Source organism: Thamnophis elegans, chromosome Z, assembly GCF_009769535.1.
Source record: "Thamnophis elegans isolate rThaEle1 chromosome Z, rThaEle1.pri, whole genome shotgun sequence".
Taxonomy (NCBI): domain Eukaryota; kingdom Metazoa; phylum Chordata; class Lepidosauria; order Squamata; family Colubridae; genus Thamnophis; species Thamnophis elegans.
Genome location: NC_045558.1, coordinates 107,800,605 through 107,827,710, shown reverse-complemented (window position 1 = coordinate 107,827,710; position 27,106 = coordinate 107,800,605). Strand labels below are relative to the sequence as shown.

Below are 27,106 nucleotides of genomic sequence, written 5' to 3'. Positions count from 1 at the left end.
AAAACCACTTACAATCCACAAAAAAGGAAAAGTAGTCCAGGTCCTTTATGTTTATTGTTTTTAATATCCTCAAATCCGAATATAAAAATACAAATCTTCTGAGGCTTTCATGCTTTAACATCTGCTTTATCTTTTCCCTCCGTAAAATTTCCCAAATTGCCAATAAGCCGCTAATTCAGCTCTGGGAATCTTTTTAAATCCAAATTTAGAGTTTCTTTTCAGCTGTGAGTTAGCCAATCACTCACCCAGTTCTAACACTCCGTTCTAACACCGCTCCTGCTCACAAAAGCTGGACCGGTGCCACAGCTTTAGAACGGTCATTGAATATGGCCGTCATCCCTGCTGTCAGTTCGGAGACCTTTTCTCCGACCTGCCAAGGAACTTGCCGGTTGCTCTTGATCGTCCGAGACACTTCTCCTTCTTCACCATCCCTCTAAGATGGGTCCGGTCCGAAGATAGCGGTTTGTCTGGCTGCTTTTCACTGTGCTCATCGGAGCCTGCTATTTTCCAGCAAGTCTCACAGTGATACTTTCAGTTTCTCCAGGATTGACATAATTTGTGAACCAAAAGTTTCTCTTCATTATTAAAGCATTCTCCTGAAATTTCACATTTAGATTAGGCTTATCTCAGCTCCAGCAAATTAGTTTTGCTTCAAGCTATGTCTAAATTCGTGGCCTAGCAGCTTACATACTAAAACAGCTAAATGTCTTGTACAAAATTATCCCTCAGAGGATCAAGAATGAAGAGCCAATTTTTGTCTTTATGTAATTCAGATTTAAATCATTACCATATTTGTCTGGAAATATGATACATGCAAATGTATTGATTTTGTTGACTTTTTGTTGGTGGGGAGTTTTTTTGTGTGTGTGATAATAAGCAGACCCTGCACCTGTGGGAATATGCTAGGAAAAAGAAGGTTTTTGTGATAATATAATACTTTGTAAGATTCACATCATACATTCTTATAACTTAAAGAAAGACATCAAAAAATTTCTTCTATTGGGCAACCATGACAAGCTTTAAATTCAATATGTCAAGCAGCTTTTTAAAAAGAATTACTATGATCCTCTAGGGCAGCACCATAATGAAATCCACAAAATAGCTGTCTTTCCTGACTCAGGCAATCAGGTAACTCTCAACTGAGCTGGGGCATCCATTTATTTAAAAAATATATTCATTTACAGATATAAACATGAATGGTGAAGGGTAAACAGGGTTGCATGAAGTGGCTTCCAAGTTTGTAGAGCCCAAAGTTTTGCTACAAGATACCTTGGAGATGAGAAATGCTACAACCCAAGTTTGCAAATTTGCCTCACAAAGCAAGATAAGTTTGGGCTGATTCAAGTCATTCAATGTCATTCAGTAGCTGTAATTTAAAGACCTGTTGGTGTTCCTTAAACTGTTGATGTGCATCGGTGCTATGTGGCCACCGTTCACACTGCGATTCACAGATGTGCAGATGGAGTCTCTCTTCATGCCGCCAGGAAACTTGAAGCTGTCGCTGTGCTTTTCCTAAAGCAGGTGTGTCAAATTCAAGAACCGCGGTCCAAACCCGGCCCGCAAGGTGCTTAAATCTGGAAACAGTAAAGGACCGACCCGCGGTGCCTCTAGCAGCCAAAACGGTGCAGAGGGGTGCGTGTTCCCCCTGTAGTTTGTTTTGTCTGGCAGCACGCCACAGGAGGCATCTATCCCATCTTCCTCCTCATCCTGGCAGCCCTTGGAGAACTACAATGCTGATCCGGCCAAACTGAAGAGCTGGAGATTGAGGGGACACTTCTTGGCCAGTGGCAGCTGGTAATTGTTCTGACAGAGAACAATTGTCTGACAGAGTGGCCAAATTCTCTGGTTCGAACCCTGGGAGATTGGGCTGGCTTCGAAGCTCACCAGTAAGTGGCAGCTCTTGCATGGGGAATTAAAAGACATCCATACACAATAGAGTTGTCTCCTCTGCGGAGCAGCAGCCACAGCTGTGAAAAAGAAATAGAATCAATGAGATTCTGGTGAGAGGTAACAGCTACCTACATAAGCTGCAACACAGAGTAACCAACATAGAAAAACATGATTGCAGTTACAGGATGCCCATACAGAACATTTTCTTCCCATAGGCTATAAGGAGCCAATATGGAGTGAAGTTTCGGCATGGCAAACAACATTTTCTAGGCAGCCTCTGATAACATACTACTGGATAGCAAAAAGAAGAAAAGGAGGATTCAATTAAGCCACTAAATTATATTCCAGGACTGATGTTTTTCACATTTTTAATATTCTTAACTTAATTCATATTTTCCCCTTTATTTCCAATCTCAGATTCCACAATTCTATTCTGTGTTATACCAAAATTCATTTTAAATTTACTAATATATTAATCTATTAATGGATGAATAGATTATTCTTTTTACTCTTTATCAAGAAGTAAGCATCCCTAAATGTACTGTGGCCTACTTCTAAATAAATATGCACAGGATTACAGAGAAATGAGGTCAGAAGAGTGGGACTCATCTCTGCTTCTGTTGATACTTTGCAAGTTTGGAAGTGTTTACTTTAGATTTCCAGTGGCTTTGCATGAGGCTCGAATATAGGAACAGCACCTTCCTTGGGAGGATGATAGCCGCTACAGAAGAAACAACCCCCCACATATCAAAGTTTTTACCGGCTCAGAAACCCCAGTATTTGTTTTGTGGATTGCTGGAGGAGAAGGCAGATCTTCTGATAGCTTTAGAATTAGCTAGTTATATTCTATTTTGAGTATTATTTGTCCAGCTTTTTCTATGTACAGACGTGTTAAATAAAGTAATTAATTTTGGCCACATATATTTGGTCCTTTCCTTTCCTAATTCTGTTTGGTACCTATTCCCCAGAAATCCTGTACTGAAATAATGTCAAGTTAAGATCAAGTTAAACATATGATCTGTTTTGGCAATATTATCTAGTATAACTAGCCAAGATCCTTTTAAGATTTCACTCACACTTTTTCAAATTGATTTACCAGGGTTTTGTTGTTGTTGTTTTGGGTGGGGAGGGCAAGAGAAGAGTTCAATTTTAGTGTTATATACAAGTGTGTAGCTTTTCACCCTAAGAATCTGACATGTTGAGAAAGAAAAATCCTCTTGATTTCTGTCAGGAAATCGGATTCTAAATTTTCAGAATTTAACTGAGATTGATGTGCTAATCTTTTCATCTCTGGAAAAATATATTAAACTGAAATCTGGTCATCTTTATAAACCAACTGGTTTCTGGGCTTTCAGCACTAGTGATTTTTTAAAATACCTTTCGAGTCACTTTGACTTCCCTTCCTTAGCCTTACTCTCTGCTATCTTAGCAGGTAGAAACATGCATCTCACCCTTTCTGGGTCTGGGAGCTCAGCAGGAGCAAGTCTGGTTAGTGACACTAGCTGTCATACCTAAAGATAAAGCAGGCATAGAAGCAAACAGACAAAAAGGCAGGGATCTTGTTTTAAAAAATTCATTTGGAAGATAGATAAGAAAAAGCCAAGTCCTTAATGAAATAAAGAAAAACATGTCACCTAAACAAAACATAACTTGGGGCCTGACAGCATGGGAAGTTTCTGAAATCCTATTAACAGCAACCAGATGTGAAAGACAAGAATTGCTGCCAATCTGGTGAGTCAATAAAGCAAGGACTTTTAGGCCCTGAATCCCACTATCTCTTTTGAGTCACCTTTGGAAGCAGACTTGGCAACTTCTGCCCCTTTAGCTAGTGCCTGGCAGATCACAGTTAAGGACATGGGTAAGTGAATGAGAATGTGAGTGTGTGCAAGAAAGAAAGAAGTGAATTCTAGTTCTGTTTTTGGTGCGAAAGCCGGCTCAGTGATTTGGATCAGTCACTCAGCCCAACCCATCTCACTCTGCTATTGTGAAGAAAATCGGAGCAGGAAGGTATAGGTATGTTTTCTACCTTGAATTATTTATAAAAATAATAAAGGTGGAATAAAAATAATATTTGCTGTCACTTTAAATTCACTTGGCGTGTAGGGCTGTGAATGTGTGAGCAAGAGATCATAAGCGCTTAGGATAGGGAATTATGGAACAACACCAGCATTGTAGATTAGGTGGGAGAAATAAAAGCAAACCCTACAAAGGACAATAGTAAACCAATTTTAAACCGCTTCCAAGAAAATTACACTGAGGTGCCTACAAAAATCACCAAAGGCTGAAGTTGACTTGAATGAGACTGTTAACTTCTCAACTTTAAAATGCATCTCAAGGTAATCATTTGGGTGTGTGGACATCTTTAGAATGGTCATATCATGCTGTACCTGTTTTCAGAAAGTTGATGAGGTTATAATACTCAGTGAATCTCCCACTCTGTCTTTTCTTCGGGCAGTAAGGGAAAGCCCTGGGGACGGCTACGCCCTCCAGTCTTTTATTTTTTTTAAAAAAGGTTTGTGAATGAGTTGTTTCTCATATTCATAGTATTTTAAAAATGCATGAAATCAGATGGAACAGATATTCTGGAAGGACTATTCCTCTCCATAGAAAGGATATTGTCTATATCAGTGGTTCCCAAACTTGGCAGCTCTGCTGGCTGGAGAATTCTGGGAGTTGAAGTCCACAAGTCTTAAAGTTGCCAAGTTTGGGAACCACTGGTCTATATTGATGTACATTACTATCCTACTGCAAACTCTACTTTAATTCTGCATGCTCTTTCATGTTTTTCAAGTATTTTAATTGCCTACTGGGTGCCCACTAGATCAAAGCAATTCTTCTCAAAGTGGTTGGAGCAAAAGTAAACATATTTAGAGGCAGGGTCCCAGAGACCCCGTCCACTCACGCCTGTTCACTGCCAATTCTCCAACCATGAAGTTTGCTATGGATTGTCCTTTGGCAATCTCTGAGAGGAGATATTAAGTGATTAACACACTGGAGACAAGAGGTCAAATGCAAGATTATGCATATCTTTTCTCCAAACTCAAGTAAAATAGCCTTAATGGCAGTGTAGCTACATCTGAAGGCCGTCCAGTGGGAGACTAGTGGTTTTCTTGTATAGCTGGTGGGCCTGGGTTCTGATCCAGCAGGGCACAGTGTATGTTCTTACGTTCTTTAAAATCACTGATCCTACAAAGCTTGATTTTATGATGGTGAGGTATCATATGATGCTGCAATTTTAACTGACTAATCCTACCAACTTTCAGTTTCATATGGGAATAGGAGTCTGCAAGGGCAAAGAATAAAATCATTTATCACCAATGGAAAGAAATGCCTTGACTGCGTGTTTCAGGTATATCACGAGAGCAACAGCAGAGAAGTGACAAGGCATCTGCAAGAGGTCTATGAACATGTCTATGAAACTAAGACTCACGTGGGGCTGTAAGGAACAAAATGGTAATGATCAGGGCAGTGGCTGCCCTCATTGTTTCCACTGCCAGGAAAACGTACCAGGTGTGTCACATGGTCACCAGGTGTCAGGGTTCTGGTCCAAGTGTACGATCGCTCTTCTCAGACAAACTTTACGCAGAGGTTCAAGCAGATCAGATTTATTATCAGGCATTCTCAAATCAGTAACTTACAGTCATGAAGAGATTCTTCCGAATTGACCTTAATCTGTGCCATTTATGTAATATGAAAAAAATGGTAGAATTGCTCCTATGGGGAGAAAAGCACGCTGTTCTACATTGGCTAGAATTCATAATGACTGGGCTTTGAACTACACATATGCAGTAAGCTCCCAATGGCCAATAAGAAACACAGGTGTGACTATGTGACATAAAACTACATTTCCCAGAGGCAAAACTATTACCTGAGATGCAGACCCTTAAAGAAACAGTAATTAATTCCTAAACTAACTTAAACAGTACACTCCCCATCCTTACGATCCCGGAATGGCCTTCATGTAGAGTCTCTAGCAGTGATTTCCTTAGCCTTGAGGTTATCACTAGCCGGTTCTCCCACAACAGGCAACCCTTTTGCACAGAAAGCTTGTACTGCCTTGCACGGAATCGCTTAAACTCTACACTTCCTGCCTTTTTCGGCTATTCCCTCCACACCCAATTTAACACTTGCATGATCCATTAATCTTTTCTTGACTGGTTTGCCACTTTCGCAGTTGTAATCAGTTTGGGCAGCATAGTCTCTATCAGCAATACCGATGTTGCTGGAGCTGGATCGTCCACTAGATTTGGTAGCAGACAAAGGCTTTAATGCAAATGTTACCCTTCTTGGTTTCATTCTTATTGGTACCACTTTAAGGTCCAAACTGAAGGATATTGGGGTACACCTATATTCTCCCAACTTCCCATCAAACACGTCAACAAACTTTTTACACAATTCTCTGATGGTCTCGCCAAGGATTTTGTGAACCCCAGTAATGCCTAACCCCAAGGCTGCAAACCAATCCAGTCTCAGGAGGTTAGGCAGTGAGCCTTCTACGACAACCAGTTTAAGTGGCCTGGAGAAATCTTTATATTCTACATGGAATGTTCCATTTCCTTTGATGGGGATGTCATTTCCCTATAATCTCTCAAATGGATACGGCTTCGTGTAAGCTTCCGCTTGGATCTGTGTGGCAACAATCTTTGTAGGGTCTGCCAGGATACAATTGTTGCTGACCCAGTATCCACTTCCATCTGGTAGGGTGATCCTGCAATACAGACGGTAATGTAAATTTTACTACTTCCCAGAATCCCGTTTTTTGCTTTTGCCTTTGTTGTGAGCCGCCCAGAGTCCCTAGGGAGTGGGCGGCATACAAATCTTATTAAAGTTAAAAGTTGAAAGGTTCGATTGCTCACCCTCTCTAAACAATGGGTGTCTATATTAATAGTAAAACACTCATCCTCTGGGGTTCTCAGTCTTGGTGGGCCCCACTTTTCCCCAACATTATGACTTGGGGTGGCAAGCAATGCGGCACGGAAAACTTGTACTAGATGACCCTTCTTCCCACACCATCTGCAAATGATACTTTTATGGCGACACGTAGCTCTCAGATGGTTTCCGCCACAACCTATGCACGAAGGGGACAGCTGCTGATCCTCAGTCACTCTGCAATCCTTGTTGGTTGCCCTCAACCGATGGATGTCAGTATGATTATCTTCCTCATCTTCAGTGTCCCCCTGCAATTCTCCCTAATGGACAGTTGCCCCCCTTCTGGCTGTCTGGGGGTTGCCTGACTTCTGTATCTCTTCAGTCAATCTATTTGATGATTCAGCAGCTTGCGCCTCCTCTACTGCTGTTTGTAGTGTTAATGTCAGTTTTGCCAGTAATCGTCTCTGTAACCAAACATCCCGAACCCCACAGACCAATCTGTCTCAAAGGGCTTCGTCTAAGTTGCTGAATTTACAGTAGATAGCTGCCTTCCAGAGGGCCACCATGTAACAATTTATAGACTCACCCTCCACCTGTCCCTATAGTAAAAAAGCATGCGTTCTATCAATGCAAGATGGTCGGGGGGAGCATAATGTTCCTGCAGTTTATCAAATAATATATCCCAAGGAACTGCCAGAAGGGGTTGGGGTGCAATGAGGGCCCTTGCCATCTCAAATACTTCTTTTCCACAAATGCTAAAAAAAATATGCTTGTCTGTGATATTATCTGTGATATTTGTATAGTCATTAGCTTCTAATATACAGTCAAAAAGGATTAAGTAAGAATCCCACGTCTGTGTTTCAGGATGAAATAGTGCAAACTGTGGTGGGTTAGCCATTATCTTTACCAAAACAAAAGAGCCACTCACGCGTGCCTCTTAATCTCTGTGGCCTCTCAATTAGCAGTTCTCAGTGTTGGCTCTGAGCCCAGGAATCCCTCTTTCGTCGCCAATGCAATGTATTGTGTGGGGAACAGATGAGGAGCCACATTCCAACAATGCTGTTTATTCAAGATAAGAGCAAACAATAAACCAACTTCCAGTTTCCAGCCGACAGCTCTTTTTAAGGGAAGCTCTCAGCCAATTAACCAATAACTTTAAAATACATCCCACACTTGCATGGCATAGGAAAAGCCTCTGCTTGTGCCTGCATGGACATAACAAGCTGAATTTCAGGTGAGGCTTCTTAGCCTTTAGGCACTCAAATTCTACCAGGTACACATCTTGTTGCACACTCTGCAGAATGGCTCTCTCTACTTGGGTATAGCTGTCTGGGGAGCCCATCTTGTGATGCAGGAAACAGACGACAGCAATAGCAATAGCAATAGCAGTTAGACTTATATACCGCTTCATAGGGCTTTCAGCCCTCTCTAAGCAGTTTACAGAGTCAGCATATTGCCCCCAACAACAATCCGGGCCCTCATTTTACCCACCTCGGAAGGATGGAAGGTTGAGTCAACTCTGAGCCAGTGAGATTTGAACTGCAGAACTGCAGAACTGCAGTCAGCTGAAGTAGCCTGCAGTGCTGCATTTAACCACTGCGCCACCTCGATCACTGCCACCACAATATGAGAGATCTCCATCTGGAGAAGCGTTTGAAGTGACCTAGTTCAAGGGGACAGTAGCAGTTTTCCTGTCTCCTTGACCACTGATGACAAGCATGTGGCCTGGATGGTTGCCTTTTTGCCCTGTCGTACGTCGGCATCATGATCTGGGTCTTGCAGCTCATATTTTTCTGATCCCTGTGACATCAGGGTATCTGTGTGAGTCAGGAACTCTATGGCACTGCAGAGCTCCAACTGTGGCACAGTGTGACCTTGTTCTGGTGCTAGTGTCCCCTTTCCAATTATGAAACCAACGCGAGTGTCAATCTCCCTGCCATAGATCCTGATGTATCCTATAGCTGATATTGCCTTCATTGATGCAACTGAGAAAGATATACAGTTCTTTCTTCAGTGTGGCAATGGGTGAGATGGGAATGTATGTGCACTGCACATGAACAATTTGAAGACAACTCAGGGAGTTCACCACATCTCCCATTCTTCCTTCTGCTCTGGTGGAAGTGGCTTGTCCCAATCTTTGGTGTTTTGGAGAGCATGCGCAGAAGGAGCCTCCCCTGGATCGTTACAGGTGCAGCAAAACCTAGGGGGTTGAACAGGCTGTTCACCATTGACAGAACTCATCTCTTTGAAAAAGTGGTCTTCTGGACTGGGGCTCTGACGGTGAAGACGTTCTTCAAGTCCCAACAAAGATCAAGACTGCATTGGATGAAAGGCGTATCTGTGTCAGTCGAGTTCTTGCAGTCCCTTAGCGTGGTCTTCAGGATTAAAGGCTTCTAGCACTTCCTCACTGTTGGATTTATGCAGCTTAAGGTTGGCTGCCTCTAGCATCTGGTGTGTCCTTTTTAATAGGTCTATGGCCTCTGCCAGGGTGAGTATGGATTTTGGGCCATCATCAACGTAGAAGTCCCATTCCATGAATCATTTTGCATCTGCACTGTATTTGGCTTCGCCCACACAAGAATGGTGTGTTGCAGGTCATAGTTGGCGATTGCCAGGGAAAAGCCATTTCCAAAGACATGCACTTGCATTCATTTTGGGCTTCCTGTTCATGATTTGTCTGAGACTGATGAGGTGAGAGAACGCTTGCTCATGGTTGTTTGGCAGGTGCTGCCTGGGTATGTGAAAGAGTAGTGGAGCTACCTAACTCCTGGTAGCATCTTGTTGAAGTTCCTTACCATCAGCCTCAGAAATTCTTTGTGCTCTCTCAACAAGGCCAAGTCTTTGTTCCTAAAACGGAAGTTGAAGATGAAGTTGTGAAGTGTTCTTGGCATGATTTCAAGTGGGATGCTCTCCCATTGCGGAGAGTGGAAGTTGTGATTCGCCTGCATTGGAGCCTGCAACTGATTGACACACACCGAGTCCTGTCTTGAGGGAGAATGGGGAGCCCATTAGGCCTTTGACCACTCCCTGGGAGATGAAAGTTTTGGAGGCATTTGCTCCCAGCAAGAGTGTCGATTTCAGCTTTAAGATCTAGAGCAGTAAAATGATTAGCCATGTGCCTCATGTGAGGTATGATTCTTGCTAACTCTGGTGTCAAAATCTGACTGTGAACATCTGGTAGGGTATCCCATCCAGCACTGGCAGTAGTAGGAACTGTGCACTCCCATCCAATGATTCTATGCAGAGTCCATGAACTTTCCTCCCCACATGCACTGGGACCTCCCCACATGCACTGGGACCCAGTGATATTGTGAATTGTGTATCTGGAAGTCAAAGAGGTTGAAGAATGATGACCTGGCTAACGATTGATTGCTTTGTGAGTCTACATACATTTTCATTGCTTTCATTGAGTTTTGAATGGTCTTTTTGGCAGTTGGGAACCTTTTTTCTCTAAAGCCTCGATTTTGAGAGTCCTTGCATAGCTTTGTTTGGTAGGCAACAAATTCTGTGAGAGCAGCAAAGGGAGGGTCTCTATCTAGATTGTTCACCCTGTAAACATCAGATAGTTTGAGCCATTCTTCGATTAACTGTCCTGGTAGCTTTTAAATGATAGGGTTCTGCACTCTGTACTGGTCGAGATACGTCAGTCCCTTCAGGGTGGAATCCTGTTGAGCTATCCATAGTTGCTTAAGGAGGGTAGAGAATGACCATAACTGGTCAGGGTCATGTAGACTGATGTCAGGGAAATCATTGACCTGATTCAAGAGTGCGGCCTCCGTCAATGTAGATGTGCCATACCGTTAATCGAATTCTTCCCAAGCTTCTTTAAGAATGCTGACTGAATCACCTAGATAAGAGAAGTAGATTTGTGTTATTATTTGTGCAGAATTCGGTTCTAGCCAAGCTATCATATCTCCTCAGAAGGCTATAACCTTCGGCATGGATGGTATGTGAGAAGATATGCTACCATACCAAATATTCTCTGCCTGGCCCTGTCAGAGAACTTCTGTGCCCCCTAAGTGCCAAGGCCACCTTCCTCCGCCAAAGTTGCCATTCTGCATTGGCGTTATATGCAGGGGAAGATAGTAAGGTATACCCCATGGATTTGGTGTGATCAGGACCAGTGGCTTCCCATTGGCTCCGGCAGGTACAGCCTGGAAGAGTAGGGGTGGTTGCCGAGGATAGCTGGTATTTTTCTACAGAAAACTTCTCTACAATTTCATTTTGCCATGGCACAGATAAAAGTTGCTATTAGGCCTGCAGTCATATTCCTTTTAGGATCTTTGGCCTGCCATATTCTCTCTTTCTTTACTATACTGTTTCATTAGTGGGGAATTTGGAGGGGGAATAGTAAGGAGTAGAATGTGTGCTGTCAAAATAAAACATTCCTTTCTAGAAGCCCAAGGTCATTCTTTGCCTCCGCACCTCTACATCTGACTGGAAACAGATGGGTGGAAATACCAGCATGGCAGTGGAAAATTAGACCATGTGATGGACTTGGGGTGTGGGAGCAAAATCATGAACTTTCAACTGGGTGGGAAACCCCGGAAGTTTTCAGATTCAGGTTTCCACAGATTGTAACATGTCTCTCTTATTAAATTGGAACTTTGATTAAAGCTATGCCTTGGACTCTGATTTAATTCTAGATGATATTTGGAACGCTGACAGTTGCTTTCATTCCTGCTCTGCAGGCTGGTTGAGTTCATTATTCTGGTCATTCATGTTTGACTTGCCTTGAAGACCTGGTGAGAATTATCTGGCCTTTGCATCAAGCTTGAAGGTTGTGGAATTTTGTGTGCCTTCCTGCTGAGAAACATTCGCTTCTGCTGATGGGCTGACTAGATCGCTCTTTGTGTCTTAGTTTATTGGGGTAGATTCTTTAGATTCGAGGAGGGGGTCTCGTGATGTGGGTCTGATGCTGTCAACCTTCTGATTAAATTGTATATCTGGCAGATGTGATTCTCTTCCTTGTCTCCTCTGTAGCAAACACTGGTAATCCACATAGGCTTCGACATGCTTGTCCGAGTTCTCTTCTTCCAACTTTATAGGTTCGAAGTTGAGGGAGGTGTAGTTAGCTTCCACCTGCAGAGCTTTGGCTCATACTATTTTTTCCATAGCTTCTTGTTTGTGCTGAAGAAAGTCAAGATTGGCCTGAGATTTGGCTAATTCTTCCTTTACTTTGACTTCCCTTGGGGTATTATCTGCTGCGGCAGCTGCCATCTTTTCCTTTAGCAGTTGCTCTTCCTTTGACACCTCTAGATCTACCTTAGCTATCTCAGCTTCGATTTGTGCTTCTGCAGCTTGAGCAGCTAGATATTTTGCTCTAGATGCCCATGATGTCTGACTGTGATGGGAAGATTGCTGTGAGATGCTGGATAAGGCTTTCTTAGAGAAGTGGGAGGAAGCTGTATGTGATCGTTGGAATTGTGCATGCGAATGTTGAGACACTTCAGATGTGGACTTCTCTCCCAATGTATCCTTGGGACTAGATGAGGATGCTTTTTTTGAAGCATGAGAGGAAGCCACATGCGACCACTGAGATGGTGCATGTGAATGATGGTACACTTCAGATTTGGCCTTCTCGTTCAGTGTAGTCTCCCGCTTAAGAATAGCTTGGATAAGGTCTTTGCTACTTCAAAATTGCTTATTACACTCTTTGCTTTTTTACATTTTTTATTGTAAACACTTATACACATTGACAAAAATGTACACAACACTTACAAATAACATTGGAACTTTCCATTCCTTCTTACAGCAGATATCTATTGGTGCATCTTTACAAACATTTTTCCCCCTCAATCCATCTCTACAGTTTTACATTTATCATCCTATTATTTCTTACTCTTTTGCTTATCAGTCTATGTTTGGTTATTTGTATCGGACAGTCTTTATTGCTCTTCTACTAATGAATAACTTTTTCTACTTCTGTAAATCCTACTTTTCCTACCTTCTTATTATTAATTCCTATTTCTTCTAAAGTACAAACTATAGTTTTCAAATTCTTATTTCCTGTTTCTGTCATCTAGCTATTTATATCATTTTACCCAAATTAAATAGTACTCAGTTTCCTCCTTTCAATGAATTTCCTTGGTCAATTTATTCACCTCTGTGCATTCTAAGATCTTCCGTATTATCTCATTCTCATTCGGTATTGTGTTATTCTTCCATTTCTGTGCATGTGCTATTTTAGCCACTGTGATGATATGTAGAATTAGGTAAAAAGTCTCATTATTGTATTTTGTTAATTATACTCTTTGTTAATGCCCGGAGGTGCAGCATGTCCTTCTGGAGTTTTTTGTCATTTAGTTGTGGCTGGATGTTGTTGAGGCGGCCTTCATAAACTGTCCATTGCAGGAGGAGCTGATCCATGTCATCATCCATTGAACAGAGGTGTTTTGTGGGTAATCAATCTTTCGGTTTGTTGCAGAGTTGCTGCAACTTCTTCCAGGAATTCTCATGCCATTCATACAGCCTTTCCCAATCCTCCAACAGACTCAACCGCTTAGTCTGAGTAGGTTTTCTATGCTGCCTTAAGTCATAGGCTTTCTGAGGTTTTTCTGTCTTTTCTGAGAGTTGTACATCCTATTCTGAGTTTTGGATGACAGATTCCAAGCTTGTATCAAGGTTAGACAGGGGGTTTGGCAATACTAACCCATCTGCCATGGCTAGAGAAGATTCCATGACTAGATTAGCACAGGAAATTTCCTGAACGTATTATGAATTTTGACTTCAATTCACCTTTTGGCCCCTAGGGTGCATTGCAAACTTTGGAAGATGTGAGCACAATTCACTTCTTGGCCACTAGGATGCATTGCATATGTTTGGCTTGAAATACTGGATTGTAGTTTATAGAGGAGCCACCAGAGGGAGCTGTTTGTGACCAATGTTTAGAGTAACTGGCAGTGACATTTTTCTTTGATCAGGGTTGCAAGCCATCCGTTAGATTCTGAATTCCCTTGTATGGGATTTCAACAATTTCAAGACTGTAGATGCTCTGTAAATCTCCAAAGGATTCTGCTTCAGTTTATCAAATGAAAATCAAGATAACATTAGACTGGTGGCTCTGCTTTAGATTGTTAACTCAGATTTGAAGGTGTTGCCTGTAAGGAATTCCGATGCAAAAGCTTCCTGTAGGAGCTTAGGCTATGCTGGAGGAGCTGCTTTTTTCATGCAAATTATGTTTCCATGGAAACCTTGCCATGAGGTTTGAGGCTTTTACAGTTAAGCAGTAAGGCTTTCGCTTATTTGGGCAAAAATAGAAAATTGAATCCTTTGCTTTGATTTACTGAAACTGGTTTTTCTTTCTTTGCAAAGCTGATTCCTGTTTCCAAGCCATGTGCCTTCCGGCCTTTTCAACAGCAGATCGGACTGGATAGGTTGGGCAGGGGGGTGGGGGGCTGCTTTATCATGCGATTTCTGGGTCCCCTTCCCTGGAGCTCAACTGAATGCAAACAAAGCTTTTCTTGTTTTCGAACAGGGAGAGAGAGGAAGCATGCTTTTATCGCTGAAAGAATCTGTTCTTTGCAAAGAGAGGCTTTACACTTCTCACACAAACACCGTCTTTCTTTAGCAAGGATAAGTTTAGTTTTCTTCTTACTCAAACGAAGTTTGGTTGTAGAAATAACATTTTTTCACTGTTCTGGTCCAAGCATATAATCGTTCTTCTCAGACAGATAAACTTTATGCAGAGGTTCAAGCAGATCAGATTTACTATCAGGCATTCTCAAATCAGTGACTTACAGTCATGAAATTCTTATGAATTGATCTTAATCTGTCCCATTTGTGTAATATCGTGAAAAAAGGGTAGAATTACTCCCATGGTGAGAAAAGCATGTTGTTCTACATTGGCTGGAATTCACAGTGACGGGGCTTTGAGCTGTACATAGGCAATAAGCTCCCAGTGGCAAATCAGAAACACAGGTGTGACTATGTGACATAAAACTACATTTCCCAGAAGGCAAGACTGTATTACCCGAGAGGCAGTCCCTTAAAGAAACAGTAATTAATTTCTTAACTAATTTAAACTGTACAGTCAGGCTCGCTCTTAAGAGCTGTTATTATAAAATAAAAGAGGGCTGGGAGCACCTGGGAAATCTCCTTCTGTCTTCTGTGGTGCATTGCAGGCAGTATGCCTGAGTACAGTGCTCTGGAGAGCCCACCAACCCGCCCGAGCTCCTTACCTGTCCTTTAAAGCCTTCGGCACTTCCACGCACAGACCTGGTGCATACAGTGCCTGCACGAGGTTGCGCCGAGCAGTTGGAGCATCGCGGAGGCTTATGGAGGGGTCGCTGGAAGGTACGACACGTGCGTGCTGCGCACATGTGTGTGCACACCATGCACGTTTATGTGGAGGACACCAGGCCCCGTTGTAACCATACCAGTTGCAATGGGATCCAGAACCCACCACTGCCATGCACTAAACCAGCAGTAATGCTGGGAGCAGCCCACCCTGCTTCACATCCTCAGGTAATATCAAAGAGACATTCTAAACTTACACCTGAGAGCCTGGAACACCTCAGTCTGCATATCTAACATCAAAGTGTGCTTATCATTATACCTATACCTCTACTGGTTGAGCCCTAACAATGTAGACTACCTTTTTCAGAAGCTGACCTCTGCCGTGCTTTTGAAAAATTAAAAGGAACTTCCTCTTCTAGCAGCCTGTCTTCACATGTTCATTTCCAGCTTTGATCTTCCAGCAGAAGATCTTCATTTTTCTCTTTGTTCTAAAATATAAATATGGGGGCCAAGGAAAGGAGAGAAGTAGTGTTCTTCTGGAGAGACAGTTTGTGCAGTGGTTTTAAAAATGCTGGAGTAGAACAAGGAGATGCTTATTCCTTCCTTAGGTTCAAAAAACAGGTAAAGTGGGTCTATTTCTTTTAGCCCTGGGAAGACGTTGCTGGCAAACTACTTTTGAATATTGCTAAGAAAACTGGGTGTCTCTTTTTCCTCCTGTAGTATTATGAAACACGTTTCCAACCAGCATTTTGGGCTGTAATAACAGATAAAACTCTTCTAGCTAGTTCAAATCCAGCTATCGATGGCTGTGAATGACTTTATTGATTTTGGAAGAATTGGAACAGCATCAGGCAGTTTCTTTGAGTACATTAACTTGTTTCTCTGCTTTTGTTATTACATTTTGCTGTGGAAATTTTTGTTTGCTTTCTTGGGAATTAATCGTTTTACATTTGTATAATCTTCAGAAAGGAGCTGACTCAATCTTATTGGAGCAGTCCTTCAACTTGAGAAGGGTTTTAAAAATATATTTACTCAGATTTAGGTTCTGCTTGGGCTCCCCTGAAATCCAGAAGTTTGTTTTTGGCCTTTTGAGATAATAGATGGGTTTAGTGCGTAGCTAAGCCTGGGGCAAGGGTTTCTCCTTATCTTTTGCTCCAGCAAGCTGAGGGATTTCATCTGTAGATCTTAGTTCTGCCATAATGACCCATAATAAATGCTTAACATGTAAAATTTCATTTTATATCAGAGGAAGTTTTAATTAGTTTTGGATGTCATTGGACGAATTTTCTCAAGACACTTATGTCAGCTGCATTTCTAAAGCAGACTGCAAGACTTTAGATTTAGTCAAGAAGGACCTGACTATAATGCTCTGTCCACACTCTGCTCATGTGTCCTGGATTGGCCACAACCAACTGAATTGCAAATATATGAATAGGACTGAGGTACTTGGTAGTATAGTAGTTGTATTGAAAATCAGGAGAAGACTTAAATGTACTGAGATGTTAATCAAAGAATCCTTGCCTATAAGATGGATAAGCTTGCTGAAGCAGCCGAAAGAGAGATACAGCAGAGTCCCAAAATATAAAGCTACCAGTAGGAAATATTCAAGGAATCCAACCCAAAAGTCAAAAGTGAGCTGAAATTAGTAGATTATATAATGGAAATAGCAAAATTTCCAACAAGGAGTAAGACTGAAGTGATCCTGATATTGTTTGATTAATTAAATTGATGCCTTCTCGGTGAATTGCATAAATCTGTGCTGCTCAGTTATTTGCAACTGCCATCTTATTTAGAAGTGGGTGCTCAGACAACATCTGAATATATCTCTCTTATTCACAAAAATTGACTCAGGTGTATGAAAACCCATTGGATCCCCAATTGTAGAGTGTTAATTCACCATGTTCTTCTCTCCAGTTTCAATCTGAGATGAAAATTTGGATTAATATCTTTGTCCTGGGAACAGGTAGAGTTGCAATGACCAGTTTACACATCCCTCCAACCTTGAAGGAAGAAATGTTGGCTTGACAGCTGCACAGCAGGGTATTTTGGACTATTTAAAGCTATCCAGAACCTCTCTGTGATTTTAATGGTCTTCTGGTTGAGTCAACATCAAGACGTGTTTCCTGATGCTCTGCCTGAAAGTCATATGAACCATTGTATCTCTTCACAGAGGCACAAGTTGAGCCTGGGATGATACATCATGAGAGAATAATGTGTTTAAGCTGGATATAATAGTTTTTTTTTTTTAAAAAAAATATTCAACAGGACAAAAGATTAGCCTTTATTGGAGGAAAATTCCTGTGTTTTCTTATTACCTTTTCCCCTTGATCACCCACACCCAATATTTGATTTTCTACTCTTTGGAATGCAAATTTTAAAAGTCTTCAAATACTTTTATTAAGCATTGATGGTCAAGCAATAAAGATATTTAGGCTTAGCAGTAATTCCTGGGCAAAACCCCAAGCATATGATCAAGCGAACCTGTATAGACAATACAAGAAATATACAGAAAAGTCCCTGTATAAATTCACCCAAATCTCTAATCCAAATGAGTTAATTGCAGTTTAAAAAACCAGGATGAAAAAATAATGGAGAATATATTGACATTTGCAGAATATGATTAACATACGTGTGCTAAGTTAATGGTAGTAATAGTATTAATTAAGCAAAAAGCACACATTTTTTCATTTAAATTTCCTGAATTACCATATTTTTCGGAGTATAAGACACACTTCCCCTCCCAAAAGAGGGTGAAAATCTGGGTGCATCACAGTGACGTGCGGTGAAGTTTATGGCTGGTGATAAGCCATCCCAATCTTTTTATTAAAATGCCTTTGTAATACAGGGGGTTTTAATAAAAGGATCCGTGCCATTTTGTCCCGTTCTTGTGCGTTTCGAAGGGGTGGCAGGCAAGAGCGTATCATCAAGGACCATATGTGGTGACCACCAGTGGCCAACAACAACAAAAAATGAGATTTGGGGGAGGAGCAAAGAGCCGATGAGTTCCTTGTTGTGTTTTCCACAAGGGACAACAGTCCCTCCAAGGGGGGGGGGGAGGAGAGAGAGAGATATGATGATGATGATGATGACGACGACGATGACAATTAAGTATCAAAAACCTTTTGAGTTTGACAATATAATACGTTATCCAAAATTATAAATAATCTCATTTTCAGATGCATTTTTTTGCATCTGTTATTTTCTTTTTAAAAAATCAGACTTGCTTCCAATTTGTGCCTTCTGGCAAACTACAGTTTTCTTGGCAAGAGATCTAACTTGCCATTGCTTTCCTCATAGGTCTGAGAAAGTTTCTTTCTTTCTTTCTTTCTTTCTTTCTTTCTTTCTTTCTTTCTTACCTCTTCCTTTCTTTCCCCCGATTTGTTTCCCTCTCTTTTCTTTCTCTCTCATTCTCTCCCTACTCTCTTTCATTTCTCTCTCCCTCTCCCCCTTCTCTCTCTAATTTGTTTCCCTCTCTTTTCCCTCTCTCCCATTCTCTCCTTCCAGCTGTCTTTCATTTCTCTTTATCTCTCTCTCTTTCTTCCCTTTTCTCTTTCATCTCTTTCTTACATGTGCAAGCAAAATACCCCAGGATCACGGTGGTGGGGACAGCAACTCCTTCCGCTGCGCCGCAGAGAAGAGCCACACTGTGCAGGAGACTCCTCAGCGCTAGACTCAGGTCAACACTCCCATCCTTCCTGAGCCAACATGAAGGGGACTGCAGCTCACACCACACACACACACACACACACATGCACCCCAAACAAAAAATAAAATAAAAAAATGGCAGAAATGGAGAAAGAAGTGAGACCTTCAGAAAGTAAAAGAAGCAGGAAGCTGGCTCATCTTGTAAAAAGGGAAATCAATGAAGAGATGAAGGTACATCTCTGCGCTCCCCCTTTATTGTCACTGTATTGCAAGTGAGAAGGGAAGAAAAGGGAAGAGCGATAGCTGTGATGTTGTTGAGTCACAGGAAGAATGAGGGCCCTCTACTATGAGGCAGGAGAACTGCGTACCTCACCTACCTCAGGACTTTTTAGGCTTTTTAGGCTTAACTCTGCTTGAGCGATCATAAAATGCCTGAAAAGTCAGACTAGATGAGGCATGCAGTTCTCCTGCCTCATAGTAGAGGGTGCTTTTTTAGGGGCTTTTTTAAACAGTTAGGCAGTCATTCACGGTGAAGCAGCGGCTAGCTAGTCTCACTTCAGCACTCGCCTTTTACCTTTTACCTTTTTTTTCTTTTCATGATGAGAGCAGTGAGGCTATGCCTCACTTGCCTCACCTGACTGCACGTCACTGGTGTGTCATATACTTCGAATGTAGGCCTGCCACCCATTCCACACATCACATTTTTGGGTGGTTTCAGACAGGGGGGATCTTCACTTCCACTCGGATTTTGATAATGAGCAACATGTCTTTTTATCCATTTAAAACAAATCCTATCACCCTAAGTGCATTTAACTAGAGTGGGGTGGGGAATGATTTTCATGGGGAAGGAAGAGGGACTTGACACTGAAGGCTCCATTCCCGAGACATATCCATTTTCCTACCTGTAGCCATTGTCATTGAAAGCCTGGATTTCTCGCAGCAACGCCCTTTAGAGACACAGCACTTCAGTCCACCTGGACCTGCCATCTCGTAAACATGATGCTGGGCTTCCTGGCAAGCCCCTGTGCCTTTGCTGCCTCAGCTGGAGCCTGATTCCTGAAGCAGCCCGGAGAAGTGCATTGAAAGCCTGACTTTCTTGCAGCACGGCCCGATAGAGACACAGCACTTTAGTTCTGGACCAGTCATCTCATAAACACACTGCTGGAGTTCCTGGCAAGCCCCTGTGCTTTTGCTGCCTCAGTCGGAGCCTGATTCTCTAGCCAGATGAATACCAATGGATGCTGGTTGATGGAGGCTGAATTTTCTCCCCTGTTTTCCTTCCCTCAAATTAAGGTGTGTCTTATACTCGGGTGCATCCAAAAAATATGGTAATACTCTGATATTTTTACCAGCCAGCATAGAAACTTAGTGCTCCATGGATAAAATAGGGCTCCTATCTTAAACTTGTAAATTCTACTTGTATATCAGGGGTGTCAAACTCAATTTCATTGAGGATCACATCAGAGTTGTGTTTGACCATTGGGGAGAGGCATGGCTAGGGGGGCATGGCCAGCTCGATGTCATTCATGTCAGGGATGCCTATGGTGGCCCAAGTGCTCTGCCAGAAGAAATGGGTTCTTAAGCTCTGTTTTTGGCTGCAACAGCCTCTTGCAACTCTCTGCCAGTGAAAGCGGAGCTCTGGAAAAGGTCCGTTTTTGCTGGAAGAGTCACCGTGGGCTGGTCCTTTGCTTTTTCCAGGGTGGCACTTCAGGCCAGATCTAAGCACCCTGTGGGCTGGATCTGGCCCCTGAGACTTGAATTTGACTGTTATAAATCAACAGAGGAAGGAGTGATAAGATAGAAAGATTTGAGTGTTGTATTCCATCATTTTATCCTAGAGAATGTCAACTACATCCCAAAGTCCACTCTAATTCCTTTAGTGTAGTTTTAAACATCTAGGTTTCTTGTCCTAATAGCAGAGGGAATTTCGATTGAAACATATAACAAATACTATAGCAAACATGTTCTCTTTATTTGATGTACTTGATGAGCTACAAAGCTTATAATTATCTCCCCTGTAATTATTTCACTCAAGCTGCAGTATTTGTCTTCTGTTAAGTCATCTGGGGAAAAACAAACAGTAACCTCAAAAATGAAAATGCAGTTATAAAAAACAATGCAAACAATCTGTTTATTGTCCCAAACATGATTAAGAAAGAGTAAGCTAAGAATCTTACCAGTCTGACATCTAAATTACAAGGTTAATGGATAAAAAGAGGTTCATGCCTCATGTAGTTTACTTTAGCGGAGAGCTCAGATGATTATCACTCATGGTTGATCCAGCTAGTAATATATATTCTTGGCATATAATCCCAAAGTTATTTTTATTCCTCCCAAGAAATTCTGACCACACTATGGTGAAGCCACATAATAGGACTTGGAAAGACTAGAAGCATTTGGAGCTTCAAACCAACCACCCCTCTCCAATTTATAGGATGGCTTTCTCCTGAATGGAAAGAATTTTGGGTGAAGAAACATGTTCAGGTATTAAATAGTCCCCTGTTTCTTTTCTTCACATACATTTCATAGCACATTTTTTCCTAAGAGCATCTTGGAGAATCTCACTTAACAACAGCATTGGAGATAGAATGCGTTTTTTGATGATGGTAGTGAATTAAAATTCAGATTTGATGATGTCAAATTGATTGGAGTCCCCCCCCCAAAAAAAAATAATCCCCTCATGAATTCCCTCAATAACTGGAAGGGTGGACTTGGAGGCTCCTATTTACAAGGGAACTTCCACCAATGAAGAGAAAATAACTTGGTGTTCAATCTGACGTAAGCATAGTGCATAAAATTATCTGCTACAATGTCCTACCTTCAATGAATACTTCAGCTTCAATCACAACAACACATGAGCTCATAAAAGATACAAACTTATGGTAAACTATTTAAGACTTATATTAAGATGTTAAGATATTGTGTGTGTGTATGTGTTTGTGTGTGTGAATGATATGATGTATAATAGTTGTGTAAATACGGATATAATATATAATTAGATAATACATAGAATAGTGATGTATAGAATTGGATAAGAAAAATAATGAATCATTATGTAATTATGAGTGTTGCCAATATTGGAATACTATAAAGATTGAAAATGTGATGTAAATGATAAAATATGTTCAATGAAAACATCATTTTAAAAAAGAAATAGTTTTGCCTGTATCCTTCAGCTCATTATTATTTTTTCTTATTTTTGTTTCTTAGTTTGCTTGGGTATTTTGTTTCTAATTCTTTCCTGGTCTCTTGTAATACAATTTTGTATTTGTTAATAAATTATTTGGCTTTTTGCACAGTATTTAATCTGAATCTCTTTTGTGGAAGGTGATTTAACTTTTCCCATTTTTTGTTTAATATTTCAGTCAGGGGAAAAAATTCTTTTACATAAGATTTAATCAGAATTTCTTTCAAAATACATCTACATTATCAATCTTCAGTTTGGATTTGAAATGACATTGAAGAGTTTATTCTCTTTTACTTTCCTCATAAAATACACCCAGACATCTCTTGGAACTTTTCTTATTATAGCGTAATGAGACTTGATTCTATATATATTGTCAAACTCTGTTTGAAAATCTACTTGCCAATTAAGGAAATCTGGCAGGGCTTGGCTAATCTTTTCCTGAATGCTTTCATCTATATCCTCTGGGATAGTTCTAAGTTTTAAACAATCTAAATCTCTTTTGTTGGAAAGTAAAGTCTATGCCTTTTAACTTTTTCCACTTGTTTTCGTTTTAATATTTCAGTCAGGAAAGAGTAATCTTTTCTTTTATATAGAATTCCAAATAAGAATTTCTTTCAAAATGATTACATCTATATTGTTGATCTGCAGACCTTCAGAAAACAGAAGTCAATCTTTGGCTGTGGATAATAATAATCTAAAAGTGGTTAGGAATATAGTTTGTCCCTAAAGGCTGTATCTTAGACTTGAACATATTGTATTTTCTCAGCTCCCAGGCATTCCATTCACTTGCTACTAAAAGTCCTCAACAATTTGTATGTGAGAAGTATCTGGCAGGGAACTGGAAGAATCTTCAGCTCTCCACCATTGTTCTCCATTGGAACTAAGGGCTGAGGTGTCATCTGTTTAGGAGAGACTCAGGTCAGTTCCAAAATATGAACAATATTTCAATAGGCAAAGTGTTTATTATGACTACTCAGATTTCACATCAATGTTCTATCAGAAGATCAGGAATATGGGAGTTGCTTCTGGTGAGGAATAGAATCCTGATGTTCTCCAAAACCTTTCAAAGTTTAGAGGGTTGCCACAGTTTTGGAAAGCAGAGCTACAAGGTGATTTCTGACTTTTATCTTCCTGGATCAAAAGTGATTTTTTTTTTAATGAAAGTGCTTTGAAAGAGTTCATTACCATTGGGAAAATATGTAGCTGAAAGATTTGAAACTTATATTATGTTCTAATGTAGAAAGTTAGCATCTACCACTCTCCTAGAAGAATGAAATGTTTTGAGAAACATTAAAAAGGCATTAGCCCCAAACCTCAACCAAACCTAGCTCAGACAAACTCCTAGGATTTGTACATGACACCATGGAAGTCTGACAACAGCCAATAGAACACATGTTCTTGCACAGGAACGGGAAACTCAAGTTCAAAGCCCAAGAGAAAGTATAAAAACCCCTCACTCTCAACTCTATGTGGTCGGCTGCCCTAAACCCATGTGTTTCTGCTTCATCATTAAACCATCTTTCTAATCAGCCTACATGTTTCCAGTGTTTTCTCCCAGTTTGGAACTGAACCAGATGGATATTTCTTACCATACTAGCTTTAAAAACATTTGTTTATAAAATAATGTATCATTGGTATAGTGTCATCAGAAAAATTACCTAGGCTGTACAAAGGTATTTTGAACCTTTGCTGGAAATGGAAACAATATGAAGGTCATTTGATCATGTTTGATGGGCATGTAAAAAAATTAAAACATTTTGTATACAAGTACAAGCATTAATTCAGAAGATTTTAAAAGTTAAAGTAAAACTAAAAGCCAATACCTTTCCTTTGGGACTATTGGACAAGATGTTATAAAAAGTCATGGAACTTTGTTTCTATATGACAATTGCAGTGAAATTATAATCTCAAAAGTGGAAAGGCTAGACACTACCAACAAAAAGTTCAAGGTTGATGATGGCAGTAATAGAATTTGAAGAAATTCAAATTCAGAGAATTTTTTCCTCTTATTAGTGTATGACATATAATATCAGAGAAATCTTCACATGCTATTTCTGATATAGCTATAACTTTCTGATTATACTCCAACCTGTGATTTTCCAGAAAAGCTTACTTGCTGGTCAGACATTCAAGATGGAGTCTATCAGGTTCCTCAAATAACCTCAACTAATTTACCCAAATAATTCAAGGTTCTAGCCTTATTCTCTCACAGATGGTGAACTAGCTTTGCACCAGTTAACTAGCAGTGCTTGGCTTGCTGGCTCTCCTGGATTCCTCTACCAGTCTTGCCTCACCTTGTGTCATGATGCCTCATGTCCAGCCAGGTTCAGTGCTGGCTTCCAGTCTCTGCACACACGAATGTAGCTAGGTTTTCCTCCCCACTAAAGTGGGAAACTCATTTATCTACTTGCAATATTACATGCTTTTGAACTACTGGATGGGAGTTCACTCTATCTCACGGAGTGGAGCTCAAACCACCAGAATGAGGACCATTTCTGGCCAGCAGTTCCAGTGTCATTAAGTCTCTGCATCACCATGTTCTCCTCTCTTTGATTAGAGAAAAACAATATCTACATTTATGATTAACTTGACACCCCCTTTATACTTTTTCATGAAACAAAAAAAATAAAGTTATGATTTGTGGCTTTGATGATTAGAAAAAAAATTGAATAGAAAATGTGGAATAGAAAAAATTTTCTGCTAAAGAAATTGGAAGCTTCTTTCTATTTTTTCTTTTTCTAACCTCCATCACTTAAATCATATATATACATATACATATACACATACACATACACATACACATACACATACACATACACATACACACACACATATTCCACTTTCTTTAGCAGAAAATATTTTCTATTCCACATTTTCTATTCATGTGTGTGTGTGTGTGTGTGTGTGTGTGTGTGAGAGAGAGAGAGAGAGAGAGAGAGAGAGAGAGAGAGAGAGAGAGAGAGAGAGAGAGAGAGATCGATCGATCCAGCATAATTCTGGAACTCCTCGAGCAATTTTAACCAAATTTGGTACACAGTTGACTTACTCTCTGGAAACCAATTCTATGGGGGTAAGACACCCCTAACACCCCTCAGAGTGTGTGTTCTGTATGATACAGCCTGCTGTGCCTTAAAATGGATTCTACTATACTGCTGTAAAATGGATTCTACTGTACAGCGCAGTGGAGTTGCCATGGTAACTGCTTCACAGTACTCCACAAGAGGGCTCCCTCTGATAAGGGGGGAAATCCAACATTAGAAATTATGTTTGGTTCTGACATTTCCCCCCTATAAGTAAATGCCCAGGCAACGCCGTGTTATCAGTTAGTTTTATATAAAAATGATTTGGGTGATGAATGTATTCAATGGTTCCATAATTTTTAGAATTCAACCAAATGAGGTAAAAGGATTCCAAAAATATATTCAGCTGAGAAATCTTTGTATCACATATTCACCTGTTTTTGGAATAAACATTCATATGTCATTTTCCAAATCCTGATATGCAGAATGAATCATGTATGGTGGGGAAGAGAACTGGACCTCTTGCCTTCATCAACTTTTGGAATACATCTTATTATCCACAGTTACAGTCTCTAAAATAAAGTTTATGGTATAACCCTTTCTTTATATGGCGTATTCTTATGTGGAATGTTCTTATCAAGATCTTGACATGGAACAGCTGTGGAGTGAATGATTCTGAATCTTCTAAAAAAGTTACTGGCAGATAATGCCTTTCTTGAAATAGCTTTTTTAGCATATATAAATTTTTGGTTTCATGTATAGAGTATAAGAGTTTTAAAACATAGTGAAATAAACAGGGCTGGCATTATGCCCAGAAAGGATGAAAGAAGGGTTGAAGCAGGGACGTCATACAGTTATGTCAAGATGGAAGGTAAATCTCAAGAGTTCCATTCTCAAGCAGAATTTGGCTGTGGAAAGACAATTCCTAGCCAGATAGACTTTCAAGTCTTTTATTGAAGACATCCTAAAGAACCATTAAATGCACTCCAGAATGTGATTCTCTGAATTGGACATTTTTTGAACAATTAAGCAATGGTTATATTAAGTCCATGGAGATACTGAAATTTCTGCTTTTGAAACATATTAGACTAATTGTATTCCTTTTTAATTTGGCATTTGTCTTTTCAATTAAATGTGCATGCATAAAATACAGTTGAAAAACTTTCAAGCATCATGTGGTGATCTTGGATCAACCACTGTAACCTGGATATGTTGGACAATAAGCATGATGAACCATGAGTGCTATCTTATATTGATTAAAGGAGCACATACAAAATATTTGACAGTCACATGTAAAAGAGTTTCCCATACATTTATGTGTGTATGTCAGGAGTGGGTTCCTGCCGGTTCTAACCGGTTCTGTAGAAGAGGTTCATCAAATTTTTGTACCGGTTAGAAGAGGTTCCACCGGTAGATCCGGAAATAAATTCCAGAACGCCTGCCCCGGCCCTGTCGCTAGCTTGCCCCACCCGTTTTGTCGCAGCTCGCTCGCTCCCTTGCCCTTCTGTATTAAACTAGCCCAGCCCACCTCTCACTGATTGGCTGGAGTCCAGCCAATCAGTGAGTGGACTAGAGTTGACCCGCCCACCTTTAACACCCGTTTAAAAGTGCAGCACCAACGGCCAACATTCCTCTTTTGAAAAGAGTCTTTCTCGTTCTTGAGCAGCTGCCGCATCGCGTTTGCTGATCAGGTCCTCCCTTCGCTTCACCTTCCAGTAGCTTGCTGCTTCCCTCAGTTAAGCAACTAAGTGCAAGGGGGGCAGCAATAGTGGTGGGTGGTTAGCATACACCAGCTCATGGCTTTTGTGAAAGCCACGGGCTGGCGTATGCCACGTGGCCCAAAAGGGGTTTCCTGCTACCCCTGCCTCCCCAGTCCCGAGCCTCGCTTGATTGGCTAAGCCTGCCAGGCAGCGGGCCTAGCTGACCCAGTTGTCCCTTGTCCCTTCATTCCAGCTTACCTGCTGCCTCTTTGCCTGCCTGCTCCCTGTTGCATTCATCACATTGGAGAACTGCTGATTCTGCCTGCTGGTAAGTGACCCACTTTTTTTTCTTTTATGCTTTTAATGTTTTTTAAAGAATATTTTATTTATTGTGTATAGAATTTTTTTAAATCGTTTTATTTAAAAGTATTGAGTATAGATTTTTTTAAATTGTTTTATTTTAAATTATTGTTTGTAGAATATTTTAAAATGGTTTTCTTTTAAATTATTGTGTGTGGAATACTTTAAAATGGTTTTATTTTAAATTATTGTGTGTG

General features: G+C 40.6%; 1 pseudogene; it reads right to left on the bottom strand.

Moving 5' to 3' along the window:
- Window positions 1-1,359: 1,359 nt before the first annotated feature.
- Window positions 1,360-8,101, bottom strand: LOC116521267 (annotated as a pseudogene).
- Window positions 8,102-27,106: the final 19,005 nt, after the last annotated feature.